General features: G+C 36.8%; 1 long non-coding RNA gene across 1 annotated transcript; it reads right to left on the bottom strand.

The window, feature by feature from the left end:
• Window positions 1–3176: 3176 nt before the first annotated feature.
• On the bottom strand, window positions 3177–14658 carry LOC138703267 (uncharacterized). The gene is made up of 4 exons (XR_011333022.1): window positions 14559–14658; window positions 14364–14460; window positions 14169–14265; window positions 3177–6781 (listed from the first exon to the last, which is right to left on the bottom strand). It is a non-coding gene; the product is annotated as an uncharacterized lncRNA (long non-coding RNA).
• Window positions 14659–20117: the final 5459 nt, after the last annotated feature.

Below are 20117 nucleotides of genomic sequence, written 5' to 3'. Positions count from 1 at the left end.
GTTTCTCTCTTTCTGGTATGGTGCATGGTGCTCTGGTGCTCCTGCTGTTGGCCTTGCCCTGTTTTCTCCCTCTAAGCACTCCGGTCTGCAGCAACCCACTTCATCCTGGCCAAGCATATCTTCGTACGAGGTCTGCGAGTCAACACATGGTCGCTGCTTCGATGTCATCTTACTCAACGTGGACCTAATGGTCACGGGAAGGCGCCTCGACGTGAAGCTGGATATGACTGCCAACGTCCTGGGAGTAGGGCAGCTGCCATCCTTCGGCTCTGCTCTATTCTGAACTTACAGACGCCCTTGTCTTTTCTTTATGCACTTCTGACTACCTTAATGCTCTGCATCACTTCGGTGATTATAGCCGCCCTTTTTTTCTTTATGCCCTCCTCCTCTGCTTCTCATTTTATCTTAAAGCCCCCATTATTATTTTTTCTTTATGCCCCTCTGCCATTCTTCTGTTCTGCTTCTCATGTGATCTGAAAGCCGCCATTGTTTTTTTTCTTTATGTCCCTCTGCCATTCTTCTGTTCTGCTTCTCATTTGATCTCAAAGCCGCTTTTTTTTTCTTTATTGCCTCTGTGGCATTTATTCTGTTCTGCTTCTCATTTGATCTTAAAGCCGCCATTTTTTTCTTTATGCTCCTCTGTCATTCTCCTGTTCTGCTTCTCATTTGATCTTAAAGCCCCCATTGTTTTTTTTCTTTATGCCCCTCTGCCATTCTTCCGTTCTGCTTCTCATTTGATCTTAAGCCCCCATTGATTTTTTTTCTTTAGGACCATCTGCCATCCTTCTCTCCTGCTTCTCATTTGATCTTAAAGCCCCCATTTTTTTTCTTTATGCCCCTCTGCCAGTCTTCTGTTCTGCATCTCATTTGATCTTAAAGACCCCATTGCTTTTTTTTTTCTTTATGCCCCTCTGCCATTCTTCTGCTCTGCTTCTCATTTGATCTTAAAGCCCCCATTGTTTTTTTTTCTCTATGCCCCCCTGCCATTCTTCTGTTCTGCTTCTCATTTGATCTTAAAGCCCCCATTTTTTTTTCTTTATGCCCCTCTGCCATTCTTCTCTCCTGCTTCTCATTTGATTTTTAAGCCTGTTTGTTTTTTACTCTATATGCCCATCTGACATTCTTCTGTTCTGCTTGTCATTTAATCCTAAAGTCCCCATTGTTTTTTATGCCCCTCTGACATTCTTCTGTTCTGCTTCCCATTTCATCTTAATGCCCCCCATTGTTTTTTATGACCCGCTGACATTCTTATCTTCTGCTTCTCATTTGAGCTTAAAGCCCCATTGTTTTTTCTTTATGCCCCTCTGCCATCGTTCTGTTCTGCTTCTCATTTGATATTAAAGCCACCATTGTTTTTTCCTTTATGCCCCTCTGTCAATCTTCTGTTCTGCTTCTCATTTGATCTTAAAGCCGCTTTTTTTTTTCTTTATGCCCCTCTGTCATTCTTCTGTTCTGCTTCTCATTTGATCTTAAAGCCGCTTTTTTTTCTTTATGCCCCTCTGCCGTCCTTCTGTTCTGTTTCTCATTTGATCTTAAAGCTACCATTGTTTTTTTTTTCTTTATGCCCCTCTGCCATCCTTCTGTTCTGTTTCTCATTTGATCTTTAAGCCACCATTGTTTTTTTTTCTTTATGCCCCACTGCCATCCTTCTGTTCTGCTTCTCATTTGATCTTAAAGCCGCCATTTTTTTTCTTTATGCCCCTCTGACAGCCTTCTATTCTGCTTCTCATTTGATCTTAAAACCACCATTGTTTTTTTTTCTTTATGCCCCACTCCCATCCTTCTCTTCTGCTTCTCATTTGATCTTAAAGCCGCCACTGTTTTTTTTCTTTATGCCCCTCTGTCATTCTTTTTTTCTGCTTCTCATTTGATCTTAAAGCCGCTTTTTTTTCTTTATGCCCCTCTGCCATCCTTCTGTTCTGTTTCTCATTTGATCTTAAAGCTACCATTGTTTTTTTTTTCTTTATGCCCCTCTGCCATCCTTCAGTTCTGCTTCTCATTTGATCTTTAAGCCACCATGGTTTTTTTTTCTTTATGCCTCTCTGTCATTCTTCTGTTCTGCTTCTCATTTGATTTTAAAGCCAACATTGTTTTTTTTCTTTATGCCCCTCTGCCATCCTTCTGTTCTGCTTCTCATTTGATCTTAAAGCCGCCATTGTTTTTTTTTTCTTTACGCCTCTCTGTCATTCTTCTGTTCTGCTTCTCATTTGATCTTAAAGCCGCCATTGTTTTTTTTCTTAATGCCCCTCTGCCATCCTTCTGTTCTATTTCTCATTTGATCTTAAAGCCAACATTATTCTTTTTCTTTATGCCCCTGTGTCATTCTTCTGTTGTGCTTCTGATTTGATTTTAAAGCCACCATTTTTTTTTCTTTATGGCCCTCTGCCATCCTTCTGTTCTGCTTCTCATTTGATCTTAAAGCCGCCATTGTTTTTTTTTTCTTTATGACCCTCTGCCATCTTTCTGTTCTGTTTCTCATTTGATCTTAAAGCCACCATTGTTTTTTTTTTCTTTATGCCCCTCTGCCATCCTTCTGTTCTGCTTCTCATTTGATCTTAAAGCCACCATTGTTTTTTTTTCTTTATGCCCCTCTGTCATTCTTCTGTTCTGCTTCTCATTTGAACTTAAAGCCACCATTGTTTTTTTTTCTTTATGCCCCTCTGCCATCCTTTTGCTCTGCTTCTCATTTTATCTTAAAGCCGCCATTTTTTCTCTTTATGCCCCTCTGCCATCCTTCTGCTCTGCTTCTCTTTTGATCTTAAAGCCGCCATTGTTTTTTTCTCTTTATGCCCCTCTGCCGTCCTTCTGCTCTGCTTCTCATTTGATCTTAAAGCCGCTTTTTTTTTCTTTATGCCCCTCTGTCATTCTTCTGTTCTGCTTCTCATTTGATCTTAAAGCCGCCATTGTTTTTTTTCTTTATGCCCCTCTGCCATCCTTCTGCTCTGCTTCTCATTTCATCTTAAAGCCGCCATTTTTTTTCTTTATGCCCCTCTGCCATCCTTCTGCTCTGCTTCTCTTTTGATCTTAAAGCCGCCATTGTTTTTTTCTCTTTATGCCCCTCTGCCGTCCTTCTGCTCTGCTTCTCATTTGATCTTAAAGCCGCTTTTTTTTCTTTATGCCCCTCTGTCATTCTTCTGTTCTGCTCTCATTTGATCTTAAAGCCACCATTGTTTTTTTTTCTTTATGCCTCTCTGCCATTCTTCTGTTCTGCTTCTCATTTGATCCTAAAGCCGCTTTTTTTTCTTTATGCCACTCTGCCATTCTTCTGTTCTGCTTCTCATTTGATCTTAAAGCCACCATTGTTTCTTCTTTCTTTATGCCCCTCTGCCATCCTTCTGCTCTGCTTCTCATTTCATCTTAAAGCCGCCATTTTTTTTCTCTTTATGCCCCTCTGCCATCCTTCTGCTCTGCTTCTCTTTTGATCTTGAAGCCGCCATTTTTTTTCTCTTTATGCCCCTCTGCCATCCTTCTGCTCTGCTTCTCATTTGATCTTAAAGCCGCTTCTTTTTTTTCTTCATGCCCCTCTGTCATTCTTATGTTCTGCTTCTCATTTGATCATAAAGCCACCATTGTTTTTTTTCTTTATGCCCCTCTGTCATTCTTCTGTTCTGCTTCTCATTTGAACTTAAACCCGCATTTTTTTCTTTATGCCCCTCTGCCATACTTCTGCTCTGCTTCTCTGTTCACCTTATAGCCGCCATTTTTTTCTTTATGCCCCTGTGCCATCTTTCTGCTCTGCTTCTCCTTTGATGTTATAGCGGCATTGTTGTTTTTTTCTTTATGCCCCTCTGCCATGCTTTTGCTGTGCTTGTTATTTGATCTTATACCCGCCATTGTTTTTTTTTTCTTTATGCTCCTCTACCATGCTTCAGCTCTGCTTCTCTTTTGATCTCATAGCCGCCCTTGTTTTTTTCTTTATGTCCCTCTGCCATCCTTCTGCTCTGCTTCTCTTTTGTTCTTAAATCCCCCCTTGTTTTCCTTTATGCTCTTCTGCCGTCCTTCTGCGGTGCTTTTCTTTTGTTCTTAAAACCGCCCTTTTTTTTGCTTGATGCCCATTTGCCACCTTTTTGAGCTGGTTTTGTTTCGATCTTATAGCCGCTCATGGTTTGTCTTTATGCCCCTCTGTCATCCTTCTGCACTGCTTCTCTTTTCTTCTTATACCCGATTTTTTCTTTACCTTTTGCCCTTCTGCCTTCTCTCTGCTCAGCTGGATTCTTGTAACATTTTTATGTTCTTTTTCTTCTTTCCCTCGTTTCCCTTCCCCCGCTTTTATTTCCTCCTGCAATGAGTCAGTCAGTCAATCAATCAATCAATCAATCACTCAATCCATTTTTTTTAAGCCATGAGTATCCATGGATGCTGTGAATAGTGTCAAGTAGGAAATAAAATGAGTGCATTCACACTCTTATTAAAAACAAGCAAATGGAAGTTAAACAGAAACCTTTGTGCCTATACTGTATTTGTATTTAAAATTCGTTGAGGCCACAAAATGGATTATTTACATGCCGCTCCTTTAGTGCAGCACCCAGATTTGACGTTGAATTGATTTAAGTGTTATTAACTTTGATTAAACACTAAAACTTATAAAGATAAATGACTGTCATAATGACTCCCTTCATAAATATGTGTCTGCAATAGGCGTCATAAGAAGCACCAGTAACAGTACGACTTGTTTTTTTTTCCTGCAAGATTATAGGGACCGTGCATGGGTCTTAAAATCGTACTGGTGGCGCCGCGCAGTGTCTCCATTCCTAATTAACTACAGGCTCGCAGTCATTCACTAGTCGTGTGTGATATAGAAATTACATGCGGCTTTCTGCCGATAAAATGTTGTAATATTAGTAAGAATGGGTTCATTGATTCATAGTGTTCTGCCCAAGGGCAGGTCTTTCACTGCAAACCCAGCAATCTCCAGTCTTTAATTATTTTATAGACTCAGTGGAAAGTTCAGTACTGCTAGAGGAGTGTAAAAATGTAACTACAAAGTTCCTGAAATATCAGTGAAGTTGTTTGGCATTTAAATCATATTTCAGACCATTGAATGAGGGTGAACAGTCATATTACGAAAACATTAATATACTTATATTTTATGTCATGACGTGTGTAATATTTGTGTGTATAATGTCTCTATAAATTACGTATTAATGTGATTTAATTCTAAAAGTAGTCTTAATTACACTTCCTGAACAATGGGCGACTGCAAATTCTCTAAAACGCAACACATAATGAACAATATCATCAACATACTACTTCCGATTGAGGTTCTGGCTAATATATACATCTGTTATCAGGCTGTACATCTCACTTGACGATATGTGTCAGAGGAAGAACAATTGTTTGTATGCATATGAAGTCTGACTAGTGTAATTTGTAGCTAGTCGGCTATATATGCAATGGAAGGGAAAAGGAACTGGCCACTCTACCCCATGATATTCTGGTCTAGTTGCCTCATAAGTGGTGCCTTGTTGGTATCACTTATGAGGTTCAGACTTCTCTTTGGACAGTTGAATAAACAACAAGATCAACATGCGGAAGCAGTTCAATTGATAGTTTGTGTAAAATGTTATACTGTATATTTTAATTCGCTGAATGCACCTTTCAACATGAATTCGAACACTGGCAACGCTGTAAGTAGTTTCGACTTCTTCAGCTGTTAATTTACCATCGCGCAGATACGGTGGAGTAACAACAATGATCCCTTTATCGGACTTCATCACCACCTTTAGAGTCAATAATCCGCAATCAGTTGTTATGAATGTGTCATTCGATCTCCCTTGGTAGCATTTAGATTTGAAGGCCACCATCTGATCCACATTGGGTGGCTGTTCCACTTCTGAACAATTAATTGTCACTCTACATTTTTCAATATTGCAAGCATACTTTCTCTGCTAGGCCAAAACCCAAAATTACAGTAACCATTGTGGATGTCCACAACATTAAAGTGGCAGTAAAAATACATTATAATTATAATTGTACGATTAACTCCGTACATCACCCTCATAGCAGAATACGACAATCCAGTTTTCATTTTAATTGGAAAATATGAGTAGACGATTTTATTTACTAATCTTACTCTTGGACTGAATTTTTCGAAAGCTTTGGATGTGAAATACACTAATAAAAATGGCAAAAATAATATGTATGGTCCACATCTTGGGGCGTTTCGACTATCTATGGTAGCTATTTTTGGGTTAAATGATAAAATTGGAAATATTTCTTATTATGATTCTACGGGTATGATTGTGTTTCAGTTCGCAGCAATTTTAACAATATATTCGAAACCACAAATGTCACTCCCATTAAGTCTGGTAGTTCTGTCTCATATTTTATTGTAGAATAATTTCGGAAACTTTGCATTTCATTAAACATATCATCTGTTCCTGAACGCTTGTCATAACATTTCTTATGTGACTTCAGTTCGGCATGTAATGGAATAGACACTTGAGTAGACAATTCACACAATTCAATTGTGAAAGAAAAAACAAAATCACTAAGAATGGTTTCATTACTTCTGCCTGTATGGCTACTTCATTTTTCGAAATAACACTTGTTGAGCATTCGCCTTCCATAAAACTTAAATTTTCATCTTTTCTTCTTCTTTATGCGTCTCTTTCGTACCTTTCCGGAGCTAGTTGAGATGAGGCAGTCCTTTTCTTGTAATCTTTTATAAAAATACTGGGAACAGTATGCTAGTTTTGGGGGCGTTCTGATCTCGTTCCCAATAAAATGAATACCGCAAATTCTTGCTGCGGGTGTTGGTTTCCAAGGTGAACCATCAGCACTTGAAATCAAGAATTAAATATCGATATGAATACATTTAAAAATAAGTATATTATTATTTATTGTTGCTAATATTATACATAATATATATGTAAAGAACGCAGTAATTATGTACTTTTTGAATTTTAAATGATAAATTCCTGTCGTTGTTAACTTAATGGTTATTTATAAACTTAATACTATATACATTCTATTTTTTATATCAGGCATAGTATGTAATAATACTATGATTACAAGCAGTGCAGCCTTATTTACTTTCGTCTGCGTACTGCACGGATCCACAATTAGCGTCGTTGCGCTTCAGTTTTCTGTTTTGGGAATGAATAAAAACAATATCGGTTGGTGTGTTCCTATAAGCATTACTACACTCAAGAACACAGCAATTTGCGTTACCTTTCCGCTTTTTAGGATCATCCATATTTCTAATCATTTAACCTGAGATGTTAAGTATATTCATACGCTTCAAGCACACCTCTATCGCTGCTGTCCTGCAGTTAGTAACAACAGTCGCCACCAGAGGAGCTTGCACGGTGTCCATAGTCGTAATATATTCCACTGCTATTATCCCATATATGTAGGGTGACCAGACCTTCTCTTTTGTCCAGACATGCCCTCCTTTTTTGGTATTTTTCCGGGATCCGGTTTTTTCTTAATCAAGAAATGTCCTACTTTTCGTAACTTGTATGCCTGATATTATTTAATTATCTGATTTGACTCTTTTTTTTGTTCAAGTGTTTTGTCTGTAGGTGACAGCAGCATCGACTGAATATACTCTTTGCCAACGATCATAACTCTCTTTCCTCCTCCTTGTTATGGTCGTTGCTCAGAGGTATCAATTAAATCAAGAGTTCGACATGCGAATATAAATCTAAAAATATATTTTCTGTCCACTTTTAATATGTAGGTATGTAACTGTGAAACCGTTATTAAGTTTTCTCATAATTATTTTGTAATAAAATAAATATCAACGTACTCTTAACTACGATACAAGCCATAAGGCCCGTAACACACTACTCCGAGAAGTATGAACTATGTAATATGGGTGGTGACAGCTATCAATGTAGGCCTACAGTACAGCTAGAAATATGTTGCATACAGTGGAATCATCTCTGTATAGATGATTAAATCACGAATTTTATTATCTCATACGGAAGGTAGTTTGGTCAAAGACCTTATATATAATACTAAACAAGATCTTTTGAGTTTGATATGCGCTGATAGAAATAAAGTTACATAAATTTGAACATCTGACTTTCCATTAGTTGTTCAATTTTATTCACGTCATATAAATCCTATAGGCTACAATTAGGTTAGTTACCTGTGGGAGCGGGAAACATACATGACAGGGTAGCTATGCTTTTAAAAAATCGCTAACAGACCAGTGTCAGCTATACCTTATTCCAAGCGTTACTCCGTCCTAAAGGAAAGTATTTTCCATACCTCGACAAATGCGTTACATATTTCTCGCTTAAATCTGTACTGTAAATATTTTGTAATATAATAGATATTGACGTAGTTTAAAGTATAATATAGGCCTAAACCTAAATCTAAGTATATGTTTTCTGTCCTCTTTTTTCGAAGAATGTCCTCCTTTTTGAAGCTTTTTGTCCTTTTTTTTATCGATGTGGGATCTGGTCACCCTACATACATGAATCCCTACATACATGCACTAAAAATGTTGAAAATATGCACTAAAAACAAAACAATATGCACTAACCAAATCTTGCAACTGTGCTGTGGTTGGTTTTTTCTAACACTTTGCATGAAAGTAAATGAGGTTTGCTGGGTTCTTTTGGACATAATTTACCCACTATGAAGTTCGCTATGTATCTGCCACACGAATCTGTTGATTCATCAACAAAAATCCATACGCAGTTCCCTCCTATATTAGACCGTATTAAATCCAGCGAAAGTAAATAATTTTTCCTAAGAGTGGATTCATCCCGTGTCCTCTGATTAAGACAATATTTTTGAAGAAACGATCGTAGATGTGGATTATTTAGTTTATGCAGAAGAATGTTCTGCATACAAAAGCTTTACGAAGTCAGCGGAAAATGTACTAACTTCAAACCGTGATTTCGCCTGAGTTAAAAGTACCTGTTGCATGTTCTTACCCTTTTGTTTTGACCAGAGATGTGCAGTTGTTTTCGAATGCTGTTCTAGTTCAAACTTTTTTCTCGCATATAATACACTACATCGCCGTCACTTGAATAGTCACTATTGCCTGAAATCCACTGTTTAATTAAAAAGAATTTAGTGGACTTATCTTTAGGCATTTTTAGTTTAATCTAACAGAACACCGCATAAACTATTAGTAGATGAAAAACAAGTCAACAAATGAACACCTGCGGTTCTGTCAACACAAACTTTGAGAGGATACTGAATTGAGAAAGGATGTAAGAAATTCCTTTTGTGAAAAAGGTCTGCAACGTCCATCTACCTGCATGGGTATTGTGAGACTGGAAGTATGGTCCCATAACATTTCACTTGAAATAGGAAGGTTATTCTGGTGCCAAGGGATGTCCGACATACAAATTCATTATTAGATTTACAATTCGTTTAGAAATATCAGATAATTGATCATACATAAACCAAATAAATGCCGAAACTTGCACTAATTCTAAAAATATGCACTAACCCTCAAAATATGCATTTTCGAAAAATCCGGGCCCTATATACACGTATAACTTAACACTGCACTGTTAAGAAATGCATGAAAGGTATTTGGGACCATTTTCTTTAATTTTATCCTCTGCAACTAGATGGCCCTAGATAATCCTGTACAAGAGCGTTTATGTGAGGATCCCAATTCGTAATAATTCCTAATAATTTCACAACCGGTATTCAACATAAGGTATTGATTCACCATCTCTCTTCCTATCTATTTTTCTCCTTCTCTCTGTTTATCCCTTTTTTGTCCCTGTTTTTTTCTTTATTATGTTTGAGATGGGCAGGCCATGTAGCACTTATGAGTCAATCTATAAATGCGTATAGAGTGTTAGTTAGAAGCCCGGAGGGGAAAGACCTTTGGGAAGGCCAAGGCGTAGATGAGAGGATGATATTAAAATGGATTTTAGGAAGGTGGGATATGATGGTAGGGGCTGGATTAATCTTACTCAAGATAGTGACCGATAGCGGGCTTATGTGAGGGCGGCAAGGAACCTCCGGGTTCCTTAAAAGCCATTTGTAAGTAAGTAAGTATCTTTTTCTTTATTTCTATTCTGTTCTACCGTCTTCTCCTCTCTTGGTTTCGACGTCTCTTCTTTTCTCCTCTCCTTTACCCAACCACTAGATACTCCTATATTTGCATATCTAAATATAATAAGGCTGGTATTACACTATCAAATTTTTTGACAAAGAATTATGATAAAATATTTTATCAAAGTTCTCTGATTAAAGGTAGGATTTTGAGTATAGGCCTGTTACTCGATATAAAATATTTTATCAAAGATAGGTAATCCAAAATTAAGGAACAAGAATCATCAACCTCCATTTTATAGTCAAATAAAATAAAATCTTTTTGTTATCACATATGAAAAAAAAATACTGCGAAAAGAATTGTGACAAACCAGAGTTTTGGACTGAAATCTAGCAAAGCCAGGTGAATCAAGGCGCAGTGAAACGGAGGTTCAATGAACGTGAAAATATGCGTATGTCAAGGCAGCACGCTAGGAAGAATGAAAAAATGCAAACGACACAAAACTTCAATATCAATGAAACGAGAGATGTACAATGTCGATATCTGACGCCTACTTCGAGTACGAAACAGCTGACCAGAATAAACCAAGGAGGAAAACAAAACGTGAGGCATATACAAAATACTGCGGACGAAGAATTAGGGAAACAGCTGGAAGTGTCTAAGGTCAGGAGCATAGACAAGACTAATGGAGGAAATGCAAGAGAAGACATGATAAGAACGGGTGGAGAGGTTATTAGCGAAGAAAAAGAGTGCTAAAAAGTGAGTGCAAGAAAGTTAGGGGTGGCAAAAGTGTAAGAAAAGGAACAGAGAAGAAAGTGTTAAGTGTAAGAAGATAGTGTAATAGTAAAATAAGATAAGACTATCAAACAATGAATACAAGAGAATTAAAGTGAAAAAAAAAACTGAATAAATGAGAAGTGGAATGAGAGAGAAATTGCAAGTGTAATTAAGTGAATTAGATATTTCATGTTTTTCAATGTTGTGGGTTGGGAGTAGTATCAGGGATACAACTGTAGGAGTGTTATAGAAATAAATATATGGAAAGAGATAATAAAATAGGAAATTTAGGAGTGATGCGAAGAGAAAGAGATCAATACATAAATAAACAGAGGATAGAAAAAAATAAGTGATAAGTGTTGTAAAATAGAGTAAACGGAAAAGTTAGCAAGTAATGTAGGAGAAAATAGCTGGAAAATAATGATTAAGAGTAGGTAGGATTTGAAGGTAGAGAAGAAAATAAATAAATAACGCAAATTATTAAGGAAGGAATATGCAATATTTAATAGGTGAGCGAGAAATGGAAGGGAGACAGCCTAGGTAGGAGGGAGAGAATAGAAGAGGATAGAGAGGGAAGGACATATAGCAATTCAGTCTTAACAGAACATTAGAAAGTAATCAAGAAATACTCGGCAAAGAATACATTAATAGAAAAGAGTTGTATGTATTAAAAGGATGGTGGATCGAAAAACAGAAATGTGAAGGTCCACCATAACTGTGAATTGTAAAGTTGACTGACAAATAAATATATCAAATATATCAAATATGAAAAAAAAAAAATGAATGATGAACAGCAGACCTACTGTGCTTGTATGGCTACAATTAGTTCAAAATCGGAAAAAGTATTATTTGTCTTCCTTGTGTTAAATTTTATATTACCTTGTTAACATGTTTCAGCCTGCTAAGGTAAAATAAATTTAACACACGAAAGACAAATAATACGTTGTGTAATCAAGATGTATAATCAAAATATTGCAATATGCATATCGCTGAAAAAGAAACAGAAAAGGAAACGTCTGTGGGTTAAACCATGGATTCCAAGTATTCTTCCAAAAAAAAAAAAAAAAAAACTACAATGCGAGCACTTGCAAAGTTACATAAACTACTTGAGAATGTATGAAGATATTTTTCAGTTTGCCCAGACTTGTGCATTACTACTATACAGCACTTATAGTTGCTGCTATTTTTATGTACACTTCTCGTCTTTAATTTTTGTTTTTGTAGATGGTGTTTTGTGTTTTATAACGTTACATTTGCTTCATATCCTCATTATCAGCATTTTGGCCTAAATACTAGTCCAACGATATTTGCGTTCCGCCATATTGGTTTCAAGTTAGGCATATATTTTACAAAAAATAACAATATGCACTTACATTTTACAAAAGAACTTTGATAGTGTAATACCATCCTAAGTGTGATTATCTTCTTGAAGGGCTAATATTATTTGGACACCAAGAAGATGGCTGTGTCTTATACACAAGACATTCACAAAATGGTTGAATTGTCACCATAAGCAATTTCAGCCTATAGTAAGCACCGCGTGATCAATCTTCTCTTCTTCCTGTCTACTCCTGTATGCCACCATCTCAAATGACACCGTGCTGTTTGGTTCCAGAGCTGGGTGGGCGAGGTGCAGACATAGAACAAGCTGCCGTTCACCATCCTCAACCTGGCCAAAAAGGTGCGGTCGTTGCTTCCACCCTGTCCTATCGGATATCCCTGACGTTCCCCGAGGGTGAAAACGTGCCTCGTCTGCACAGCATCAGTTTCATGGCTGCCAGATCTACCCCATTGACCAGTACAGACCAGTGTCAATCAGGGCCCAAGGTTCGCGGCTAGGGTGAGCAACCGTGTTCATTTTGAGGACAGTCCCGCATTTCGAGATATTTGAAACGTACCGTGCAGGAGAGAATCTGCCCACTTTTTTCTGCCGAGCATTGTTTACTTGTTTCTGTGAATATTGCCTAATTTCAGTTTCAGAAATTTGGATGCCAGTGCTGCCCCTGTCATACAGCTTTAAGAGTTGCTCTTGCTTTCACATGTTGAACAGTCAGGATACAGGCAGCAACAAAACACACTATTATTGTTCAGTGAATAAGATTTTGTTCCTAATATGAATATTTGATTTGAACCTTTAAACCTATTTATTATTATTGTCGTAATTTTGAGTCCCGTTATGAGCAGAGGCCCCTTGTGGCCACCCGGACCGCTCATGCGTTTAAAGGGATGCGCTACTGAAAAATGACAGTTTTTGAAGAAATGTCATGTTTTTTTTTATTTTACTCTTCATATGCTAAATTCCAATGCTCCATTACCACAACCTGTGTTTCAGCTATAATATGCACTATAAAAAACATAGAAAACTCTTGTTTTAGATTCCAAAAAACGGTTTCCAAAAATAAACGTGTTATTTTCAAATTTTATTTTTAAAAGAGTTATTTCTTGACTTAGATCATTGAAATTTTCCTGATTAATTCATAATCATGATCATAATATGCTGTTAAAATTTCAATACATTATCTCTTAAAATGTAGAAATTAGAAAATTCAGTAGCGCATCCCCTTAAACGGCACTGCTTACTCCCAATTCCAAGAAATGTGGAACAAGTTATGGCTGAATGAGAGGTGACAACTGAATCTGTGTGTATTCAATTCTGTGATGCTGTAGAAGTGTAGTTGTTAAGCAGTTATTAGGACACTACGGAAAATACAATCCAACCTGGTTAATTATCCAAGATTTAAAAAAAATAGGTAAGTTTCAATTGTTTTCTTGCTTTCTACGTCAGAGGTATTTTCATTTAAATACACCAACTTTTTCCAGATAAATGGTTCAAAACAACCAACTAAATTTATGGAGACCTCTCGTATAAAAATCAATGCAATGTAGTAAGAACGAAACTGTTATTCAAAATTTTGCACAATATTACCGAAGTACAGGACATTCAATTAAAAAAAAAAACTTGATATTTTCGTTTGTTTGATTTCAACATTCAGTCTTTGATTCATGCAAAATTCTTCCAGTTTATTTAATAGCGATTGTAAAATTGTTTCACTCACATTCTGTTGTCCTCTGACATAGCACATTAAATTCCTAGATGTGGTTCATGGCCTGGCTGATTTTAGGCAATGGTTTCTCGGGATGTTCTGGTTCTTCTCCTTCGTCTGAATACACGGCTACAGTTTGCTCGCGCTATGTTGCGGACTGATATTCATAATTTAGGAATTGTATTTCGTTGCATTTTACTTCGAATTGCCGAACAAATTTCAATTACAAACAATTTTTATGTGGAGTTTTATCGGAATTAGTGAGACCGCGCGAGAAGTTCGAATTATTCACGATTTGAAATTAAAAACGTCTGAATTAGACAAGAGGGACTGTAGTGCCCAAGGATTATTAAAGAAGAACATGTTACCTGTATCCGAAATGGCTCTGAGCCTCCAGATCTATCAAGTAGCCTTCCGTCTTAATTCCTTGTCTCCTTTCAGTGATGCCTGTTTGTTATTAAACCGCTGTAAGTAAAGACATCACAATTTGAAACCATACATAAAGGAAAGAATGATTATAAAACATCAATTTGCTGTCTCATTATGGTGGCTATGTTACTTACTGATCAATTCTTCCGTTTTATTCCTTTTGCCCTTTCAATTATGCTGCACAGTATGGAATTAATTTATCTCTTAGTAGCCCTGTATGTCATTAAACCACTGCAAGTAAAGACATCACAATTTGAAAACATATGTAAAAGAAAGCATGATTATAACACATCAATTTGCTGTCTCATCATGGTGGCTATGTTACTTACTGACCAATTCTTCCGTTTTATTCCTTGTGTTCTTTCAATTATGCTGCACAGAATAGTAATAATTTATCTCTTAGTAGGCCTGTATCTTATTAAACCACTGCAAGTAAAGACATCAGAATTTGAAACCAAATGTAAAAGAAAGCATGATTATAACACATCAATTTGCTGTCTCATCATGGTGGCTATGTTACTTACTGACCAATTCTTCCGTTTTATTCCTTGTGTTCTTTCAATTATGCTGCACAGAATAGTAATAATTTATCTCTTAGTAGGCCTGTATCTTATTAAACCACTGCAAGTAAAGACATCAGAATTTGAAACCAAATGTAAAAGAAAGCATGATTATAACACATCAATTTTCTGTTTCATCGTGGTTGCTATGTTACTGATCAATTCTTGCTAATTGTTATTGACAATGACAAAAGGCTCTCAATTCCAGAAGCGAACGTGGAAATTTTAAAGTGTTATTTGAGTACAGATATTTTTATTTTCCAATTAAACCCCTGTCTATGGCTAGGAAAATGTTGACGATAATTGTGATAGTAATGATAATATCGGTCATGAAGATGATGCTAGTGATAGTAATAGTAATAATAATAATAATAATAATAATAATAATAATAATAATAATAATAATAATAATAATAACTTATTACAAACTTTAAAATCGAATGTTACAATCATATTTGATATAATACTTTAAAAGAAAAAAAGAGAATGAGTATGTGAACGAGAAATTTCCTCCTCCACTCTACAATTTTATCAATTCGAACACTGTCACTCACAAATATGGTGACCCAGTTTGCGCCCCTCATCTTCCTTCTTCTCTGGTCAATTGCATAACCAAAACCAATTTTCTAACCATATCATCAGTCCTCGCATTTTCACCATAATTAATGTCATACTTGGTGTGAATATCTGTTGGATGCACATTCCAAGCATTCATAAAACAACTTGCAGACCATATTTCACAGTTGATGAGCTGTTCACTTGTGTTAAACGTGTTTAACGCAGAGGAAAGCATATTATATAAACATAATCCCTATCAGATGGTTTCTGTGGTGGTCAGTGGACACAAGAAGTCATTGCGCATGCACAAAATCTCAAGATATATGGTCAGACTTTACCAATTTCTGAACACAACCTGTACTAATATGTATATAATCTGAGAAGAAGTTTTAGGTCACTGTATGACGTAACATGCTGATGGCATGTATAAACGACTCGAGAGCAAACTAGTGATTTCACAGTATTAACACAGTCTAGTATATACAGTCACGAAGCTCAATACGTAGTAAATATGCATCCATTGATAGTTGCTAACCAATAGGATCGCTAATATCGCCTCATTACAGACAATGCGAAATAGTACCGGCACAGTCTATTGTTCCTAGCACCCTTACAACTCAAGCTTCGTGACTGTATTTACTAGCCTGTGGTATTAAAGCTTTTTCTAAGACTGCACTTGCTTAAGTTTTCTTCCGGTATTCCAGTGCTAGCGCAGACGAGCACTCCTGTGGCTCAGATCTACGTTCCTCTCCGATAGCATAGTGCTAGAGCACCGCCTTAAGATCCTCTACGCTAGCTTAGTGCTAGAGAACGAGATTAAGTTCCTCTCGAGCAGTTCAGCGCTGGAGTAGGTATTTATCAGAATTTCTGTGTGATAGCACAGTAATAGAACACCGGCTTAAGGTATAGGCCTACATTGACTCTAGAAATGTCAGATTTCTTTAAAATTTAGGTAAATGTTTTTGCCTCATCTGTAAGCTCATTTCTTCTAATTTTCAAAAATATATAACTTATACCCACTATCTCAATAATTTCATAATATTTTGGGCATTTATAATATAAGCGCATTATACTTTCTATAGCCTACCATATGCCATTTTCAGTGTCTGTTTTCTCCTATTTCACATTTTCCGACGTTTGTTATCCTTCCGATGGACAAAAAGTAGAGTCCCAATTAGGCAAAAGTCTTCATTGAGGTACCAAATTAAAGATTAAACATGTGGCTATGTTGTTACTTACAAATGGCTTTTAAGGAACCCGCAGGTTCATTGCAGCCCTCACATAAGCCTACCATCGGTCCCTATCCTGTGCAAGATTAATCCAATCTCTATCATCATATCCCACCTCCCTCAAATCAATTTTAACATTATCCTCCCAGCTACGTCTCGGCCTCCCCAAAGGTCTTTTTCCCTCCGGTCTCCCAACTAACACCCTATATGCATTTCTGGATTCGCCCATACGTACTACATGCCCTGCCCATCTCAAACGTCTGGATTTAATGTTCCTAATTATGTCAGGTGAAGAATACAATGAGTGCAGTTCTGCGTTTTGTAACTTTCTCCATTCTCCCGTAACTTTATCCCTCTTAGCCCCAAATATTTTCCTCAGAACATTATTCTCACACACCCTTAATCCCTGTTCCTTTCTGAAAGTGAGAGTCGTAAACTAAAATTATTATTTTTCCCAAAAATATACAAACATAGATATTTTTTTCTAAAGTGCTTATATTATGTGGTATATCTTCTGAATGGTTAAAGATAAGTAAAAATTTTAGTACCGTATGTAACATTCTCCATACGTAGTATGGGGATCATTTTAGAGAAAGAGGATTTAACCTAGGTCAATTTCTAATGGAGTTAGGTCGGCCCAAAGTTTTATTTATTTATTTTTCTTAATTAGTTGGGGTTCCAAAGTCGATTTTCAAGTTTCAATGACATAAAATGCTTACATTACTCCCAAGAATCACCTCATCAAATTTGGAAAACATTATGAAAAAATGTGGAGTTTTATTCTAAAGAGTCGATGTATACCTTAAGTCCGTGTCTCAAAGCAACATTTTCAGCTGAAGTGAACTAGATTGTTGAGTAAATAGCCGGATGTGACATCAGAAGTTAAGATTCAAAGCTACGTAGTGCATAGCAATCAAGTCCGTAGTAGCTAGTAAACGAAAATGCTTGCTTGATTGATTACTTGTATACTAAACAAACATGGATACCTTATTAACAAGGGGGGGGGGGGTTTATCTGATTACGCTTTGGAAATAAAATGTGACTTCAATGTAAAATAACACGTTAACTTGGAAGATTGACATTGTTGGTATCTGCAATATTTCAGGCCCTTATCTTTTCCACATAATATATTATATTTCGATTGTTGATAGCTAAGCGTAATCTTCATAGATATCTTTTGAACATCTTTTACAATTCTACATCTTTCTACGTTTCTTTTCTAGTGTTTGAGGAAATTACCATTCAATTCATAAACCTAAAAAACAATTTATAAATACAGAATTAGAATTTCCAAAAAATAACAGCTGATAATTCGTAATTAAACCAATAAATTGCGATAGGACACTGCCTTCTTAATTTAGTGCTATGCCGTAATTTCATGGCTTTCAGAAAAATAGTCTATGAAGAAGGCCATGATTCCAGTGTTCAAAGCTCTCTAATGTATAGTTTACAAGTCAGCTAGTTGCTAGTTCTTAGCATGTCGTATAGACTTCAGCTTTGAGACACGGCCTAAGTTAACGCTGCTGTATAAGTTTGTTGCTCTCCAGTACCTCAGTGTTTTTAGTGAGTTACTTTACGACGGTTTATCAACTGCTATGGTTATCTAGCGTCTGAGTGAGATGAAGGTGTTAATGCTAGCGAGATGAGTCCAGAGTCCAGCGCGCCGGAAGTTACCCAGCATTTTCTCTTAATAGATTGAGGGAAAACCCGGAAAAAACCTCAACCAGATAACTTGTTCCAAACAGGATTTGAACCCGGCTCCGCTAGTTTCACGGTCAGACGTGCTGACCGCTACTCCACAGCGGTAGACCAGCTCATTGTTATATTACAGATCTAAGGTATCCTCCGGTAGCTCTGTACTAGAGCAAGGACTTAAGTTTTCCTCCTGTAGTTATGTGCTAGAGCACGAGCTTAAGTTTCCTCCGTTTCTGGAATCTGTAGAGTAAGTCAATGCATTTGGATGGAGCCAATGAGAAGTGAATGGGCGAAGCCTATCAGTGCGGGAATGTGTTGCGGGCTGCATCTGCTAGCAGCCGCTAAAGGGCAAGGTGCGCGTGGCGGCATCTTAACTGCAGTTGAGTTCAGATAGAAATGATCCCCTCAGTAGTGACCGCTTGCTGTACTGGCCCCTCCACTTACCACTTGCTCTACAGTTTCCAGAAACGGAGTTATAGTGCTAGAACACGAGCTGAAGTTTCCCTCCCGCTAGCTTAGTGCTAGAAACCGAACTGAAGTTTCCCTCCTGTAGTTCAATGTTAGAGCACGAGCTAAATTTTCCCTCCGGTAGTCAGTTGTAGAGTACGGCTCATCATTCCGCGAAACTAGGGTCCTGTTATTAGCGTTCACTGGATTAATACTGGATCTTCTTTTGCTCAAAATTACATATTTCATTCACACACAATTTTGTCCAGCGTGATGCCGCGGACGCCATGACACCCTTTAGGTTATTTTGGTGTCTTCGCTGAAAAAAATAATAAAAATAAAAAATTATAATATTTTATCGTCTACGTATAGAACGCGTAGAGGAAAAGTTTGATTTAATCTATTTATATTTTTTCCCCATGAAATTCGTTAGTTTCTTATTAACTCATTTCATTCGAATTAGTTCCATAGTCGATTTAACTATGCCTATATTAATTAAAAATCTATTTTTATTTTGTAAAAATGTTAAATTATAATACAAACATAATTGTAAGGAAACTCTTCCTTAGATTATTTAATTTTAAATGTTTGCTTTTTTTCACAACTGGTAATAGACAATAATTATAATTATGTATATATACGTTTATCTTGCTCACATTTGAAAATACAATTTTGTGCGTGCGCAATGGCCTCTTGTGTCCACTGGCCACCACAGAAACCATGCGATACAGATTATGTTTGCATAATGTGCTTTCCTCTGCTATGTCTATTTGATAATGAACGTTAATTTTTATTAACAACGAATAGAAATGTTTATTTTCGATTTTTGGTTAGATACAGACCTACCTGGCCCAATCGCTTTGACAGCCACGGGTGCTTTCCCTGCGAACTAAATGATTTATGATGTATCATGGTAATGAATAAATCGTATTCAAACATCTGGTCCTTGCTGATTACTGGAAATACTCGTAATATGTATAACTTATGTTAATTAGCTTCAATTGCTTCAAAAACAGCTAAAGTCGCTTTTATTGCATCCGTTTTCTGCCATGTGTCGTTCCACGATAAATTATAGTGCCTTTTGAAGGAACATTGCAATAAATATAGTTTCTTTTATGTATGTCGTGCACAATAAAATGTCGTTCCATTTCGAAGGCCCTGTCGTGCTATCCTTCACAACGCAATACGACACACGACCCCGAGAAGCACTGTAAGGAATTGCGTCTTTTATGCCTACGCCACGTTTTGTGTCGCGTCACTTCAGTAGTGAGTTTACGTTTACAGAGCCCAGGTGTCAAGCGAAAGCTGTAAGGGGATTTTTTTTTTTAGAAACAATAGAATCCTTTTATACGGTATTATTTATTAAAGAGACCCAGAAACATCAAGTGATCGTCATATG

This window comes from Periplaneta americana, chromosome 7, assembly GCF_040183065.1.
Source record: "Periplaneta americana isolate PAMFEO1 chromosome 7, P.americana_PAMFEO1_priV1, whole genome shotgun sequence".
In the NCBI taxonomy this organism is placed as follows: Eukaryota; Metazoa; Arthropoda; class Insecta; order Blattodea; family Blattidae; genus Periplaneta; species Periplaneta americana.
Note: the sequence above shows the minus strand (reverse complement) of the source record. Positions and strands in the feature narration are given on the sequence as shown.